The 15559-nt window shown below is 44.4% G+C and overlaps 1 long non-coding RNA gene across 3 annotated transcripts; it reads left to right on the top strand.

Annotated features, from left to right (window-relative positions):
• Positions 1 to 860: 860 nt before the first annotated feature.
• Positions 861 to 10387, top strand: LOC111812338. Of its 3 annotated transcripts, none has more exons than XR_002817849.1 (4): positions 861 to 1050; positions 1490 to 1601; positions 7356 to 7473; positions 8506 to 10387. It is a non-coding gene; the product is annotated as an uncharacterized LOC111812338 (long non-coding RNA). The 3 variants fall into 3 exon arrangements; XR_002817847.1 differs by having other exon boundaries at positions 7353 to 7473; XR_002817848.1 differs by having other exon boundaries at positions 7353 to 7491.
• The last annotated feature ends 5172 nt before the right edge of the window (positions 10388 to 15559 follow it).

The following is a 15559-nucleotide window of genomic DNA, read 5'->3' as shown; positions in this document are numbered from 1 at the left end:
CGCGGCCGCCCGCTCCCCATGGGGCGCGGCGAGCGGGTCCCGGCACCGTGCGCCCCTGCCTGCCGCCGCCTTCTCCGCGGGTTCCCGCCTCGCTCAGCAGCCCGCGCGCCGGCTCCTGTTTCCCGGGCTGCTACTGCGCGGAGGCGGAATCCTCTGGTTCTCATGCAAAGGTGTCCGAGTTGCTGAGAGTCTGCCGCGGAGCCGGGTACCCTGCGCGCGGGCCGCGTCCTGGCACTTAAGCTGACCTGGAATCCGGGGCTGAGTCGGAGCCGCGGCTGGAGGAGCGGCCCAGCTCTGTGGGGCGGCGGCGGAGTCGGCTGCTCCAGCAGAGCTACCTCCGTGCGACCCTCCCCTTCCCGCCCCTTCCCCTCCCCCACCAGCCCGAACTGGGTTCCTGGGCGCTTATTGTTTTAATGAAAAAAAAAAAAAATTGGCTGTTGTTGTTTTGGTCCTTGAACGTGAGTTTTAGCTGCTAGTAAAGTGTCCTTGCTTCTCGCAGTCTCGTTCAGAGGGTGTTCAGAGAGGTCTCAGTGCATCATCCATGTTCTCAAATTCTCTCCCGTGGGGCACGGGTGCGGGGCCCGGGAGCGCCCTGGAGCGGGGCGGTGGCTTGAGCTCCCGGAGCTGGCTGCGCGGCGGCCGAAGCAGCTCTCGGGCGGCGGCGGCGGCGGCGGCGGTTCTCCCAGGCTGGACGCCGAGAGGGGAGCAAGCAGATTTTCTCAGCAAGATCTCCATGTACAGCTACATCTTTAGAGCCGCTCGGGTTAATATATGTCGTCAGAGGCTCCTCACGCCAATCCCGGGGCGGCGGGGGCGGCGCCTTGAGTTCTCCGCAATAAAACTTTTTGATGTTCGCGTTGCTAATTGTCGAGGTCCTCTTCCAGGATTGGCTGTCCCTTCGTAACCATAAGATAATTAAAACGGGGGGGGGGCAAAGTTAAAAAAAAACCTTTTTTTTAATCATCCAGAGGCTAATGCAAGTGTTAAACAGATGCTTCACTATTAAAATATTTCTCCCCAAGTCTCAAATATTGAAGAACGTTAAACCAGGTATAGTACCACTCTGGTTTCTTTTCTGGTGGTGGTGATGTGGGGGAGGGAGGGAGAAAGACAACCGGCGGATACTGCTTTTCAAAGAGTTTTGTAGGTAACAGAGGCAGAAAATGACCTCAGGCAGCCGCTTGCAGTTTTGTGTGGGGCGCCCGGGGCCAGCGAGGGCGTGGGGACCCCCATAAAGGTGCGGCTGCTGGCAGCGCATTCTCCTCTCCAAGGCGGCCTGGCGCGTGTGGGGAAGGCGCCCCTCTGGGCTGGCACAGGCTGGGAACGCGCGCGCGTCTTGGCGGCTCTTTGCTATTCCACCACGTTTCCTCGGCTGGAGCTGTTTGGGGTGGTTATTGTGACAACTTGTTGAGATCACGAGATCACGGTGGAGACGGCGGGGTAATCAGTCAAAGCGATTGTAAGTGCTCTTATTTCCCCCATTTTTCAGGGACATCAGCCTCAACGGAGACTTTGGGGGTATTCCACAGCGCAGGCACCTCGATTCCTCCAATCTTTGGTGTGGTCGGATCTGTGTTCTCCTGATTTAACTAGCCTGGTTGGTAAGTAACTGAATATTTTTTATAGCGTGTTCAGAGCTTATTTTCCAGTTTTTATGAACAAACATATAAATATATCTCTGCATTCCTGCCTCCCCCATAAAAGCAGGCATCTGTGGAAAACAGGTTTAGTTATCGGAGGGGAACCATTAAACGCCAGTTTAAGAGGCAGGCCAGGAGGACGGCTCGTGGATGTTTAGACTGCTGGCCTTGCTGATCTTGAAGGCATTATAACAGAAAGTGGATCTCCACTTGTAAGTCACCAACCGTGGGACACGGGCCGAAGGCGCCCTCTTGGCAAGAGCATTTCGAGATGGTTCCTGAGAGGGAGGGGTGGGGTCACCAGTGGTTGGGGGCTGAAATCACCCTCGAGATTTGGCTTCAGCCAAGGAGAGGTTGATGCGGCAGTGGGATTCTGCTTGAGGAAAAGTGTCAGCAGGAGCTCCGCTGGCTGTAAATTCCCAAGAATCCAGGGCAGAGCTCTTGGAAGGCGGCACAGGCCGGTGGGTTTGGGCCTGGCAAGAGTAGCCCAAAGGAAAGCAGTGATTATTTTGGACATCGTTTTTTTGAAGGCAAGAAGCAGCAGCGGCAGGCAGCAGAAGGAGCACCCTGGAAGCCCTGCTCAAGGACAGTTCTCTGCTTACCCACTAACACTTGCTACCAGCTCTGTGGTGGTTTGGGCTGGAAAGCCTGAGAGCGAATGAACGCTGCTGACCTTGGCTGCTGCCGGGGGCTCCTAGCCCGAGCTGCCGTTATCCCCAGAGCCCTGGCAGCAGCATCAAGACATGTATGTGGCTTGAGTTTACTGCTGCTGTATGGGGAGAAAAGGAAGAGAACTCCTAGAAAGGGACTGAAAAACCTGGATTGGGAGTTGGTGGAGGGGCCTCCTTCCTTCCCATATCGGGCCAGTTTCCTTGGATACCGCTAACATAACCCTTAAGGTAGAAAACAGGATCGAGAGAAGCTTAAAGGCAACACCAGTAAGCATGCCAGGGGCTTGTATTCTGTATCGGATCCACGAAGCGGCTACTTAGCTCTAAACTCCTAACTTGGATTCCTAACTGCTGTTTGAGGCATAAGAAGAGGCTTTTAAAGAATTGCTCTTTCACCAGAGAAAAAATACAGATAATGTGGCCTGAAATTCTGTTTGTATTTTGACCAGGACGCCAGTAGTTCAATTGTCTGACATTTGATGATTTTTAGAATGTCTGTTTATAAAAAGCACACTTAGGCCTTGGGAACAGGTAGACTAAGTAAGATGGTTGCACCCCTGAGCAGAAGCAATTTTAGTGGAAGCTGTTAGGATGCTTTCAGAAAAAGAGGTTTGGGAATTGGAGAGAGGAAGAGGAACCTAGAGGGGTTGGGGTCTGAGAAGCTGCCACCCTCAGTTGTACAGGATTGGAATTTGCCACATTTAGCTTGTTAAAATGCTTTTTAATTTAAATCAAAAAATAAATGAGTGAATCCATTCAGGGCCCTAGCTAACATTACAAATAATAAAAGAAATAGAAAGCACAGGACAGAGCAGAGTAGTAAAAGATGCTGGTGTGAGCAGCAGTGCTCATTTACAGCATCATTATCAGTTAATTACTTTGACCTAGGAAATCTAAAGCACTGTGTATCTTAGAACTCAAACAGAGCCTTAGAAAGGTGGTCTGGAGATGGCTTGGAGAGTGGGGACAAATGAGAGAATGCTAGTGATGTCCCCAATTGTAGTAACTGACTCAGGGAGGCCACCCTGGCCTCGACCACCTGAGCCCTACCCTTTATACACAACTGAATGCTGTTCATGTTTTTCTTTTAGTGTCTTTTGCCACATTTTGCTCCACAAAATCCTGTGCTGCTTTGTTCACCTGCTGCTTTGGAAAGCTAAAGGCTAAGAGGCCATCTGAAGTTTGTCCACACATAGATGGTCTGTGTGTACAGGGGTAGAACAAATGGAGCCAGTGGTAGCAGTGGTAACAGAGGAGGGGTGAATGCTGACAATACAAGAATGCAGGGGGACAGATACACAGTTCAGCTGAGACAGCAGCTTAGGGACCCCCTCTGTTGGGTTGTATTACTGTAGCCTCTAGAACATTGCTCCCGAAAAGATACATATTTGGAGTTTAGGAGGACTCAGGAAACTGCCACACTCCTGACTGAGGGTGGATGTGGGGATCCTGGGAGGAATCCTAGCGAGAGACTAAATCTCTTTTTCTGGGCTGAAGGCTAAGTGCTGAACCTCATGTGGTCTGGAGAACACTTTGCTTCCCAGGGAAGCAGCCCGAGTTTGGGGAGTGACTGTGAGTCTTTGGCCCAACTCCCCCTTAGAGTTGGTGGTGCACCTATGGGGCTGTACATCACAACCGCTCCCACCCAACAAACAGAACCTGGCTCAAACACTTATTTTGCACCCATGTTTCTTGCCTTTGCTGTACTCCCACCACCACTTCCCCTGGAAAATATTCAAGAGCACGAGAAAGGCTGAGTACTCCCTTCCAAAACGTTTTGGTCTTGTGAAATATTACTTTAGAAATCAATCTAGTTTAAACTAAATATTTTTTTTTAAACCTCAGTCTGTTTTTAGGCAAAATACAGATCTTTTGGAGGTATTTATTATTTCAGAGGCAGGGGCAATTTTGTATCTTGTGATTTGCTTGTGAGAACTCAAAATAAACTGGACCTGAAAAGAACCAGGCCAGAAGGGCATAAACACACATTTTATATTTACAGGAATTATGGCTCAATTCCCTTCATCTTTCAAACCGCTTTTTACCTTGTTTCTCTAAACAAAGCAGTAGAAATGATTTTGAGAATTCTCCTAAATAAGTATAAAAAGGAAAGCGCCAGCACATGCTAAGAACCCCAGACAGAACAGCATAGCCAGGAGGTAACAGAAGAAAGCAACATGTTCTTGCATATGTAACCTCAGCCCCACCTGTACCAAGGACAGTGCTTCATGTGACACTGACGACTGTGTTCTTTTCTCTACTAGGGTGGGACTGAGTCATCTTCCACGTTAGCCATTTGTCCCAGAATGTTTAGGACATCTAGAACAAGGCGTGTCGTCCAAGTGGCGGCAAGGGTCTCCTTCTGTGATCTTGCAGTTCCTCCCATTTTTGTTTTCCTTTTGGGAAATAGTTGTTTACAGACAGGGCAAGTGATAATAGTTCAAAGTACACATCTACAAAGTAGAATCTCATTCGATTGGGCTTTTATGTCTATTTCAAAAATGAAAAGCATGAAAAGCTGTCCTTGACTTTTATGTGGTTTTTTTCCTTCCTAGCAATTTCTTCTTGGATTTGGTATGGGGGTGGGGTTGTGGAAGACGGCCCTTTTCCCCTCCTGTTCTCCACCCAGAGCTGATCTGTGGAGATGGAGCGGCGAGGGGCTGATCCAGCTGCAGATGACTGTGGAAAGGTTGATTGATTTTATGGATCCTCCTGTCCAGCTTTGATTAGGAAATATGTCAGTAGGGACAATCAAGACCTGCAGAATGGCTGCACATTTTCCTCTCCTTTTCCCTATCCCTTCCTTCCTTTACTCTGTTTGCCCTTTACTTCTTCCCTTATAATTCACTTTCCATCAATGTTTTAGTTTAAAACTGATCTTTTCCCATTCTCCTATTACTGAACCTGTGACTGGTATGAAAGAATGACCTACAGGTACATCTTAAGTCCATTAAGAAAAATCTTAATATTCAAAAGGAGCAGAATTTCTATTTTCTCCAAAGGGTCTATGGCTAGTTCCCCATGTTAAGTGGTAGATGTATTGTTCTTCTGGAGAACTGTCATTGATAGGGAAGAATTAAATACTTTATCAGGCACCCAAGTCTGTAAATACAGGCCAAAGTAACATAAGATAATCCATAAAATGAGCTTACAAAAGCAGCATACTGTAGCTACATGGAGGTTGTTTTTAGTTTTATTATACTAGTCCCAAGAGAAATGATAAATCTAATCTTTGCTGCTTTGTAATGAATATAGAGTTTTAAATAAAAATGGCATAAGACATGTCTTACAGGGTTTGTGTTAAATACTCATCCACATTATTGTTTTAAACAAATTATATACACAAATATTTTCAGGGCCAGAGCCATGGCTCAGTGGTAGGTACAACGTGTGCCTCACATATTTAAGGCTCTGGGTTCCATTGCCCAGCATTGCTAAAAATAAAAATAAAGAACAAATACTGAAAAAAAATTTCTCATAAGCTGGGGGGAAATCATTCAGAATTCAGAAGAAGAAATAAATGTAGGAGTGCATATTTTGCTCTAAGAAGTGAGTAAGTAATGTACTTCAGCTACAGTATGCAGTGTAGTCCTGTGCTCAGAACAACATGGGAATGGAAATGGCAGTTTACAATGTGGGGCTTTGGAGAAAGCATTCAGATGACTGGAAGGTCTTTTGGTGACTTGAGGCCCCCGTGCATTCCCAGTCCTAACTCTGGTGTTGTTCACATTCCTGGGAAATTCTGTTCTCTAGTTTCCTTTGCAAATTTACATGAATGGATTTCTTTAGCTCTAACAGTTCCCTCCAAACCTTTTCTACATTCTTCTAGAGGATTTGGTTATAGACAAGGGACTTAAGCCAGGGTGGTTAGGTTTCAGGTTAACAAAAAGAAACACTTTTATTGTCAATATTAATGGCAAACCTCGATTTTTACAAGGCTTGGGTTTAGCAGCATGAGCAGATCAAAAGCAGCTTAGCTTCATTTCTCAATATTCTCTGGAGCTTAGACAATTAACTGCAATTTTGCTCCTAACGAAAGAACGCATAAAAGTTAGTTACGGAAATGTTAAGGTTAGTCTTTGGGTGGAGTGGTTTTTTTTTTTTTTTTCCTTTTTCTTCAAACCTGTGTATAGCATCTCAGAAGCTAGTGATAAATCTATCCCCCTCAACTCTAGCTGAGTTTTGAAGAAAAACTCTTTAAGAAAATGTGTGTGAGCAGGGTGTCCTCATTTGCAATGCCATGAGCCGGTTTCAGTGAGCGCATTCCACGCTAGCCTTTCTGGCTGGGTAAGGATCCGGCAGACTGAGGTCTCCCTGGTAATTTGGGTACACCGAGTCTCCAGTTAATGATAGATAATCAGCCTTTGGGTCATTCGGTCATTCTCTTATTACAAACCCCTCCTGCTCTCTCTGATCTCCTTTCAAACTAAATTTCACACAAACAAATAAAGCAAGACAGGGACAAGTTCTTTTTTAAAAAAAGAGGGAGAAATATTAGAAACTTCTGATACAGAACTCTAAACAAGGAAAGGCAAGCTAAAAGAGGATAGGAAAGAACATCTTATCAAAATGAACATGTTGTGTACAAAACATTAAAAGAAAAGGCTCTGGTTTTTGTTAAAGTGACAGAAAATTAAAATAAAAATAAGTGCAGGCAGAAAAGTTATAATGTAAACAGAGAAGGCAGGATGCTTGTTGGGAATGCGCAGCACTGAGAGGTTATGGTGTTGTTGCAGATTCTATATCTGTACTATGACAGGGGAAGCTCTACTTTTTTCCATTTTCCACAACAGGAAAGTTTTCTTTTTCAATGCAATTGTGAGTGCCCATTTAAGCTACACAGGCCCAAACCTCAAGGAACAAAAATGGAATTGCAATCTGCTTGCACAGCATCCAAGTTCAAACGAAGAAATCGGTTGCATATAGAAAAAGCAACATTCCATTCAGAAAACATTTGGAGACAGCTCCAAAAGGGTGTGACTGATGCTTTCTTTTCTTTTCTTTTCTTTTTCTTTTTTTTGGGGGGGGGTTTTGTTGACAGAAGGCGCAGTTCAGTCTTAGGAAAGTCTTCCCTTGCTCAGTCTACATCTGCCTGTGACTTGAGAATGAAACTTCACTCTGGCCAAGGCACAGCTCAGTTCACATCCTCCTGGAGAAGCACGGTAATGTTTGGACCTCTGGTGAGAGCGCCCCTAGTGCCATCTTCCTGTCCCTGCTCTTACCAGGTCTGTTCGGCTTACCTACAGTATAGGGCTCCAGAAAGATGGATGGTGACCATTGGTGTGGCCCCCAAGCCTTAGGTTTTCAATCCTAAATGATTAGGGATTTTGATTCAGCACTTGATTGACCTGCAGTTAGAGGTAACAGGTGGTGGAAGTGCGACTCCTGCCATTATTCCCAGGTGTGGGTCTGGCACTCCTTAACTGGACAGCATCCCTGATACACACCCATCCCTCTCCCTGTGGGATGGAGGATTCACATGTTTTTATTGCTTCTAGGCCCAAGCTGAGTACCCCAGGAAGCCTTCCTAGTTATCTCCCTTTTCTCTGCCCCAGATCTAGACGTGCTTATGAACTCCTTTCTGGGGTCATCATTAGTATTCCCTTTGTAGTTCTCTGGGCACAAATCTGTCACCTCCTTCCGACTGTAGATTCCTTGACAACCCAATTAATAAATTTCAGCCAAAAAACCCCTACATACCCAAGCAGCCTGTGGAAGAGAGATTTAGAGAAATGTAGTATAGTGTTGCAACCACAGTCTGATTGGTTTTCCTTGATTTTGAAAGTGATGAGAGTGGGTTGAGGGTTTGGAAGTAGTTTATTAGGGTACACACCTTCCTCTCCAAGCCTTTGGAAGAACGGGGAAAAGATTCCTCCCGGTCAGTTGGGCCTGCAGCAGGCCTAGTCCAGCCTGGCCCAGATGGCACTGGTGCCCGCATCCTGAGCACCCCTGTCAGCGCTGGGCAGGGCTCCAGTGACTCTCCACAAACTAACTGCGTGGTCGAGTTTGGGCTCTCTAAACCTTACCTTAAGTGGGGACAGTGGAGATGACCGCACAGATTTGGGGGTGCATGGGGCTAATTAAAGGGATCAAGGTATCTTCCAGTGAGTCACCTTATACACACAGACTGTCCTAAATATTCATGCATTTTTTCTTTCTTTCTTTCTGTCTTTTTGACTTTTCCTCTCTTCCAGCTGCCTGGAGAGCCGACCATCCCGACAGCTATGGGTGCCAGCCTGGCCAGTTGTATCCTCCCGCGACGTCCATTCAGGGGCGTCTTCTGGGGCCCCTTCTCCACGCAGCCTCGGTCCCTCCAGCCCTGCAAAAGTACGGCACCCTGGGGATCTCCGGAGGCTCGGCCCTTGCAGGACGGTGGGCTCTGGGCCACGCATAGTGCCACCGAAGCTTTGGGAGTACGAGGCACCACCCCAGGTTAAAACCTGCACTCCACCACCCTTGTCATCCTGCTTCAATTCTCATTGTAATCCCCAACCCTGCCGGATCCCAGCACCCAGCAGACAGTTTTCGGGCGAGCAAGCTATGGGAGGTCGCGGCTCCGGGAGGGGTGGAGCCTCAGTTTCTCCTGTGAGGCGCGGGTGGGCGGGAAGGAGTTAAACGCACCCCTCTCTCATCCTCCCAGTCCAGCCCCTGCTCGGGGCGAAGGCCCCGCCGGTTCCCTCTTGAGGTCTCATTAGGGAAACCCTCGCCGCTATTTTCAACGTTTCCTCAATCAAGTGTCTTTAAATAGAGCTGCACAAACAAATTGGCGGCAAAAGCGTAGATCGTGTCACCACGGAGACCAATCCAATATTTCAGCTTTGTTTGCTTTGCAATTACGGGCTGGCTTGTGGCTGCGGTGCCACCCGGGCAAGTCCGTCAGGGTGCGCTTTCTGCTCCGCACCGGGCTGCAGGCAGCGACCGCGGAGCCGCGCGGCCGAGGGGAGGCGACGGTGCGGGCGAGGGGCCTCGTCCAGATCCCCCTGCGAGACACTCCCCAGTTCCTGCCGGAGCCACTGAGGCACACGCGACAATAAAGAGCGTAATTCACCTTCGGGAATCGTGTTGTGTCCTTACCAGCTTCCTCTGTGCCCCGCCCTCCCTGCCCCTCTTCAGTCTTGGGCACATTTTATGCAGCGTGTGTTAGCGGTTACTGCGTTTCCCCTTCTCCCTTGGTGTTAAACTGCTAGCATGATTTGTTATATTTTCCATAGCTGCTGATGCTTGTTTGACTTTTTGTACAAAGTCTCTTTAAATCTGCTACAGAAATTAAGCCCAAGTCCTGTGGACGGGTTCCTGCAGGGGTTGGGGCCGCCTCCAGCCTCCTCGAGTTCTTTCCGGGCAGCTTGTCTGTGGAAAGCCCCTGGTGCCCTGGTCACCGCCCTGGCGAGCCTAGGCTGTATCAGCAGAACAGTAGTTAACTCCAATCAGGTCCTAAGCCTTATATTTCACAGACAATTAAATCTTGGCCGCCGTTGAACAAAATTGTAATATTTACTCTGCTCTGTTCCGAGGAGCACTTTTAAAGTAAAAAGCAAATTACATTTCAAAAAGCAACTATCATAATAAATCTCTTTTTATGGATTTTGTCTGCATAAGTGGAAGCAACATGATTTAAATCTTGAACAACTCCCCTCTCATTTTCAAAACTGAAGTTGTGAGACACTGTCCTTCAATAAGGTCTCTGTCTTTTGGGGGAGACACCCACATTGTTGCATTTGTTTAAGGTCCAGTGTTTTACCCCAAGCTCTGGCCCATATAGTATGTAACAAGGATGATTAAATAATAAGCACTTAGAGATGAAGTCTCCTTTTTACACGGACTCAAGAAAGACGGGTGCGACTTGGGTAATTATTTTGTGAGTTCATATTACTTTCTAAATGAAAACCCATGTTCTTCTCATGTCTACTTCTGAAGGAGGTAGACAGATAAATATTTTGGTGAGAAAAACTATGGAGTGCATGTTAAGATGTACTTCTTTATTCTTTAAGAACTGTAAGGAACAGATCTACCTTCGTTCATAGTCATACATGCAATTTCCAGCCATTCTGGCCAATAAATAATTGCTTTCTTGCCTAACATTATTTTGGTTTATAATCCCATTTGAATTGCATCTTCACTGCTCTGTATCCTCCCGCTGTTGTAACATTTTGCTTTTCTTGTTTAAGGCAAATCTCAGTGTCACTTATGACCGCATAAAATTGTGCAACAGCAAAGCCATAGAATGTTTGCGGTCTACGTAGTCGTTGTGTATGCCTCTCTACAATTTTCTAGCTCATCAATTGCTTAGTATTTCAAGAATTAGGAAACTGTTGCTGGAAAGGGTCCTGTTCCATAAGAATTCTCTTCTTATCAAGAGAATATCCTGGAATATAATTCAGTGCACAAATTATACTGTTACTTTGTTGTGTATTGATATTTAGCATTTCAACTATTGGGATGCCTTAACAATGAACATGTCCTGCCATATCACTTTCAAATGGGTCATCTCAGGTAATTCTGAAGATATTCATGTTAATCCTACATTAAATGAACAACTACAAAATGACCTCAAAGCATTATTCTTCTCCTTTAAATGCCAGCACGCACAATTGCACAGGGAAAAGAAGTACTTTTCATCTGACATTATCCTATAAGGTTATGGTTACATTTATTTCTTTTAAAATCAGAGAAGTTTTAAATTACTTTATTTGGAGGTTTTTTTTTTTGTTTGTTTTTTGAGACAGGATCTTTTCATGTAGTTCAATTGATCTTGAACTTAGCATGTAGCCCAGGTTGGCCTCACATTTGCAATGACCCTCCTGCGTCAGCCTTCCAAGCACTAGGATCAGGGTGTGCGCCACCACACTCAAAGTTTCCAATACTTTTTAATAGAAATTTTGTTTAGCACAGCATTTTGCAGTACCCATGAACCACTGCAACTTGATACTGTCAGATATGTGTGTTTCTGCATCATTACTCATTAGCTTTTCTGCAAACCCACGAAAACATAATAATTTTTAAAAAATCAACATATAAGGAACAATGATTAGGTTCTACATACTTATTTAGGTAAGCCAATGTATTAGAATTAAAAACATGTGCCTGGCATATAAATGCTTCTTTAGGAATTCTTTTGGATGCACAGTTATTATTTTTTAAACCAACTCAGATTTTCAAATACTGAGTTTTCACGGAAAAGGCATTGCATTGTTTTAAACAGTAGCTCCTGGAACAATACCATCCTTAGCTTTTCAAACTTGCAAACAATTTGGCTTGGATAAGTGCTCTCAGCCGACACTGCTTTCCTGATTCCTTTGCAGGTAATTGTTTTCTCTGTATGTACTGGGTGACATACAGACAGTGCCCCTGGTTAGACTGTCGACCTTTTGCAGAATCTACAAGAAAATGGTGGCTTATTTTTCAGTGAATCTTCTTGTGCTCATCTACAAATTCCTGTTAAATTGTGGAATGAGAGAAGCTCGTGCTTTTCTAACTTGAGTCATGAAATGATGATGTAAAGAAGTGTATAAAAACAATACAGGAAGAATACTGGAACACAAAATCTGAAAGAGAAAATTTGCTCAGGGAGGATAGAACTCTGTTTATAATTAGGACAGAGAAGAGCAGTCAGATCCATGTAATTCAAGAGACTGAGTTCTTTCATTCAATGACATTTTCTCTGGATGAAGAAACCCAACCAAAGATATATATGCAAATTTGTAAAATTTGTAAAAAGATATATATGCAAAATTGTGATTTTTAATGCTACTTAAAATATCTTTACGACTTGGTGGTTCTTTATAAATAAATGCATAATGCAGCAATTGGTGTTAAAAAAAAAAGCACTTTTTTCAAATGTGAGTTAAACTGGAACAAAAAGATGTACCCATAAAATGACCTCCATAAGCTCCATCTTGTTGGGGAAAAAATGAAAAAGCTTTTTTTGGATGAAACTAGGCAACTTAACTGTTATTAAGCTGGGATAAATGAAGAAGGAAACTGATTTTGAACATTCCTAGTAAATCTTTCTGCTTTTCCAAACATTGTTAAGTTCTATGCATCTTATGCTACTCGAGTAAAGATGATGTCAGTAATCAAATTACAGAATCTAATCAAGTGACTATTTTTGCTTTATTACAAAGTTTATGTATTATATTGAGCTGTTGAATTGCTTAGTTGTTTTAATGCTGAATTTTTTTTTGAGTTAGAGTGATACATAATGAAGTGCTTATAAAGATAAAAATGATGGTTTATCAAAGATAAAATAGTCACAGTAACAAAGTAGCATTTGAGTCTGTGCACTGTGGACTGTACTTTGTAAATTATATTGCTTCTAAAATCATGACCTAAGTGTTTCTAATGGGGACATCTGAGAAGAGAAATTCGAGTCCTCAATTTCCACAGCCAGGAACACAGTCATGTAAGGGAACGTGCCCTCGGAGGCATTTTTCTGTAGACCTCACCAGTACTTGCTGTATTTTATTAGAAAGCTACAGAATTAGTCTTGGATGCTACAGCTCATGGGGCTTTTCTCTACCTAAACACTTGTTTTTTTGAGACCTTTGTTGTAGTGTAGGCTGGCCTTGAGTTCACTCCTGTAGCCCAGGCTGGCCCCAAACTCATAGTGATCCTCCTGCCTCAGGCTCCTGAGTACAGGGATTACAGGCATGTGCCACCATGCCCAGGACTAAGCACTCAATATTACATGACATTATTATAGCAAAAATAGTGATTGAAAAACTATTGAAGCTGTCCTTGTGTTGGCTTTTTTTTCCCTCATTCTTAACCATATGAAATTCCTGGATCACATGTCATCTTTTCTTGTTGTTTGGGACACTAGCGGTTTTAATTTATCTCAGATGCTTTGAGAAAATAATAAGCAAAATAGCATACATTTTATTGTTTTGTTATTTATGCTTTGTTTAGTGTCAAAAAAGATTTAAAGCAGTTACTTCAAGAACTGGTAGGACAAGGGCTGGGGAGATAGCTCTGTAGAATAAGCACTTGCCTGGCAAGCACAAGGTCTTGAGTTCAATTCTTGGTACTACAAACAAACAAATGAACAAAGAAAGCAGGGTCCTGGGAGTGGGAGGTACAGTCCTGCATCCTGACTATAATAGTTATTAGTTATGAGGCCTCAGAAAAATTATTTAACCACTTTCTTCTTCATTTACCACATCTGTGAGAGGTGGGTACATAATTACAGCTTTTATCACATTGTCATAAGTAAGATTTGGTGCGATGAACCCACTTGAAACTCTTATAGAGGGTCTGGTTGATATGGTTTGCATGTAGATGTCCCCCGAAAGCCTCCTGCAGTTGTGGGCAGGATTCTAGAGTCTGTGATTGATTCATGGTCCAGTGCTGGGATTATGGGTATGAGTGCTACACTCGCCTTGGGGTGGGCAACGTGCACACAATAGGTAGCCAGCATGCAATATAAGGGACAGAAAGAGGCTCATCTCCCCTTTCTCTTGTTGCTTTTGGTATCATCTGTCACTATGAACTGTTGCCCCTCTGCCATGTGCCACTCTGCCTTAGAACCAGATGACTATGGACTGAAACATCTGCAAACTGTGGGCTAAATAAACATTTTCCCCTTTAACCTTGGGTGTCAGGTAGTTTGTCTCAGTAACTGGAAAAGACAAGAAGACACTGATAGAAAGTAAGTACTTAGTAAGTGTCAGCTCATTGTCTTTGGCAGCTCTGCAGCATGAAGCAGTGGTGTCTATCAGCTGCTGCACTCAGAGACTCTATGCATGAGAATGTTGACCTCCCGTGGACTTCATGAGGTTTGATTCATGCTATCAGGTTCTGCTTTGTTGCTGTGCTGGCAAAAACTTACCTGTGAGAAGGAGATGCATGCAGTCTGCCCTTCTCTCGCCAATTGGTTATACTGGCATTCTTTGAATGGTATTTTGCTTTCTCTTTTTGTGTGTGGATTTGGTACAGGTTCTCACTACGCAGCTCAGACTCATTGTGATCCTCTTGTCTTCAGCCTCCCCATTGCTGGGATTACAGGCATGAGTCCCCATAACTGGTTTCAGTGGCTGGCTCAGCGCGCCTGGGGGCGGGGCTGGCACATGTGCTGTGGGGGATCAAACCCTTGTCCCTCTGCTTGCCTGAGCAGGTGCTTAGTCCACTGAGCTATCTCACCTGCCTTGAATGGCCTTTAATAGAAGGTTCTTAGCAGGTGTCTCTTTAAGCTCCTTGTCCATGACAAAGTTTTGCTTGACTAAAACTATGTATTCTTCTTCCACCTCACCAAGCCAATCTCACTTTGGGTGTGCTTGCAAGAGAATCCCTGGCAGCCCCTGTAAAGACTGCATCGTGTGGGGTAATGTTCAAGATGGCTGTTGACATAGGACCATGTGATGGCATCAGTGGTTATACTAAACAGTGTGCATCACCCCTGACTCTTTGTAGAAAAGCCAGTAGCAAAGGACTTCCTAATACAGCCTTCAGGCACCCTGTTTCTTCTGTTTGAGACTCAGAAGTCACTATGGTTTCTGCCATTTCTCTACCCTGATACTCTGTGGCAGAGTGAATAGAACCCTTAGGTATGCACTGGACATCATGTTCTGGAAGTTGCCTGACTGTATTTCCACATAATGGTGTAGCTCCTTACCCTTCACAGATAACTTTCATTATTTCTTTCATTTGAATTTAGCATTGATATGAGGCAGGTAAAACATGTCCAGTTCTATCAGTTTTGAAAATAAAAGAGACAAGCAGGTCATCAGGAATGTGCAATAATCACCCATGTTCACATGCCTGATGGGCAAAACTTGATTAGAACTTTTTTTGAAGGAAATGTCTTGCTGTTTCTGTCTCATTATGTTAACAAATTTCTAAAATTAATACTCATATTCATCTGAACATGAGTGAGACGGAGCTATAAAACTGAACAGAAGTAATCGTTCCAAGTGATTCTGGAAATGGTTTAAAAGGAGGCACATATAATTAGAATATTGAAGACTTGAATATTAAGCAGTACATAGTGGTGCATTCCTATAATCCCAGTATTCTGAGAGACTGAGGTGGGAAGATTACAGATTTGAAGCCAGCCTGGACAGTTTGGTAACTTAGCGAGACTCTGTCTCAAAATAAATAAAAAAAGAACTGGGGATGTACCTCAGTGCAGAGTCCCTGAGTTTAATGCCCAGTACTATTATAAACAAAGCAAAACAAAAGAAAACAAGACAAAACATAATAGCAATGTGGACATAGGATGGTTCATATTTATTGAACACCTATTGTATCTGTGTT

Source organism: Octodon degus, unplaced genomic scaffold (assembly GCF_000260255.1).
Source record: "Octodon degus isolate 3935 unplaced genomic scaffold, OctDeg1.0 scaffold00121, whole genome shotgun sequence".
Taxonomy (NCBI): domain Eukaryota; kingdom Metazoa; phylum Chordata; class Mammalia; order Rodentia; family Octodontidae; genus Octodon; species Octodon degus.
Note: the sequence above shows the minus strand (reverse complement) of the source record. Positions and strands in the feature narration are given on the sequence as shown.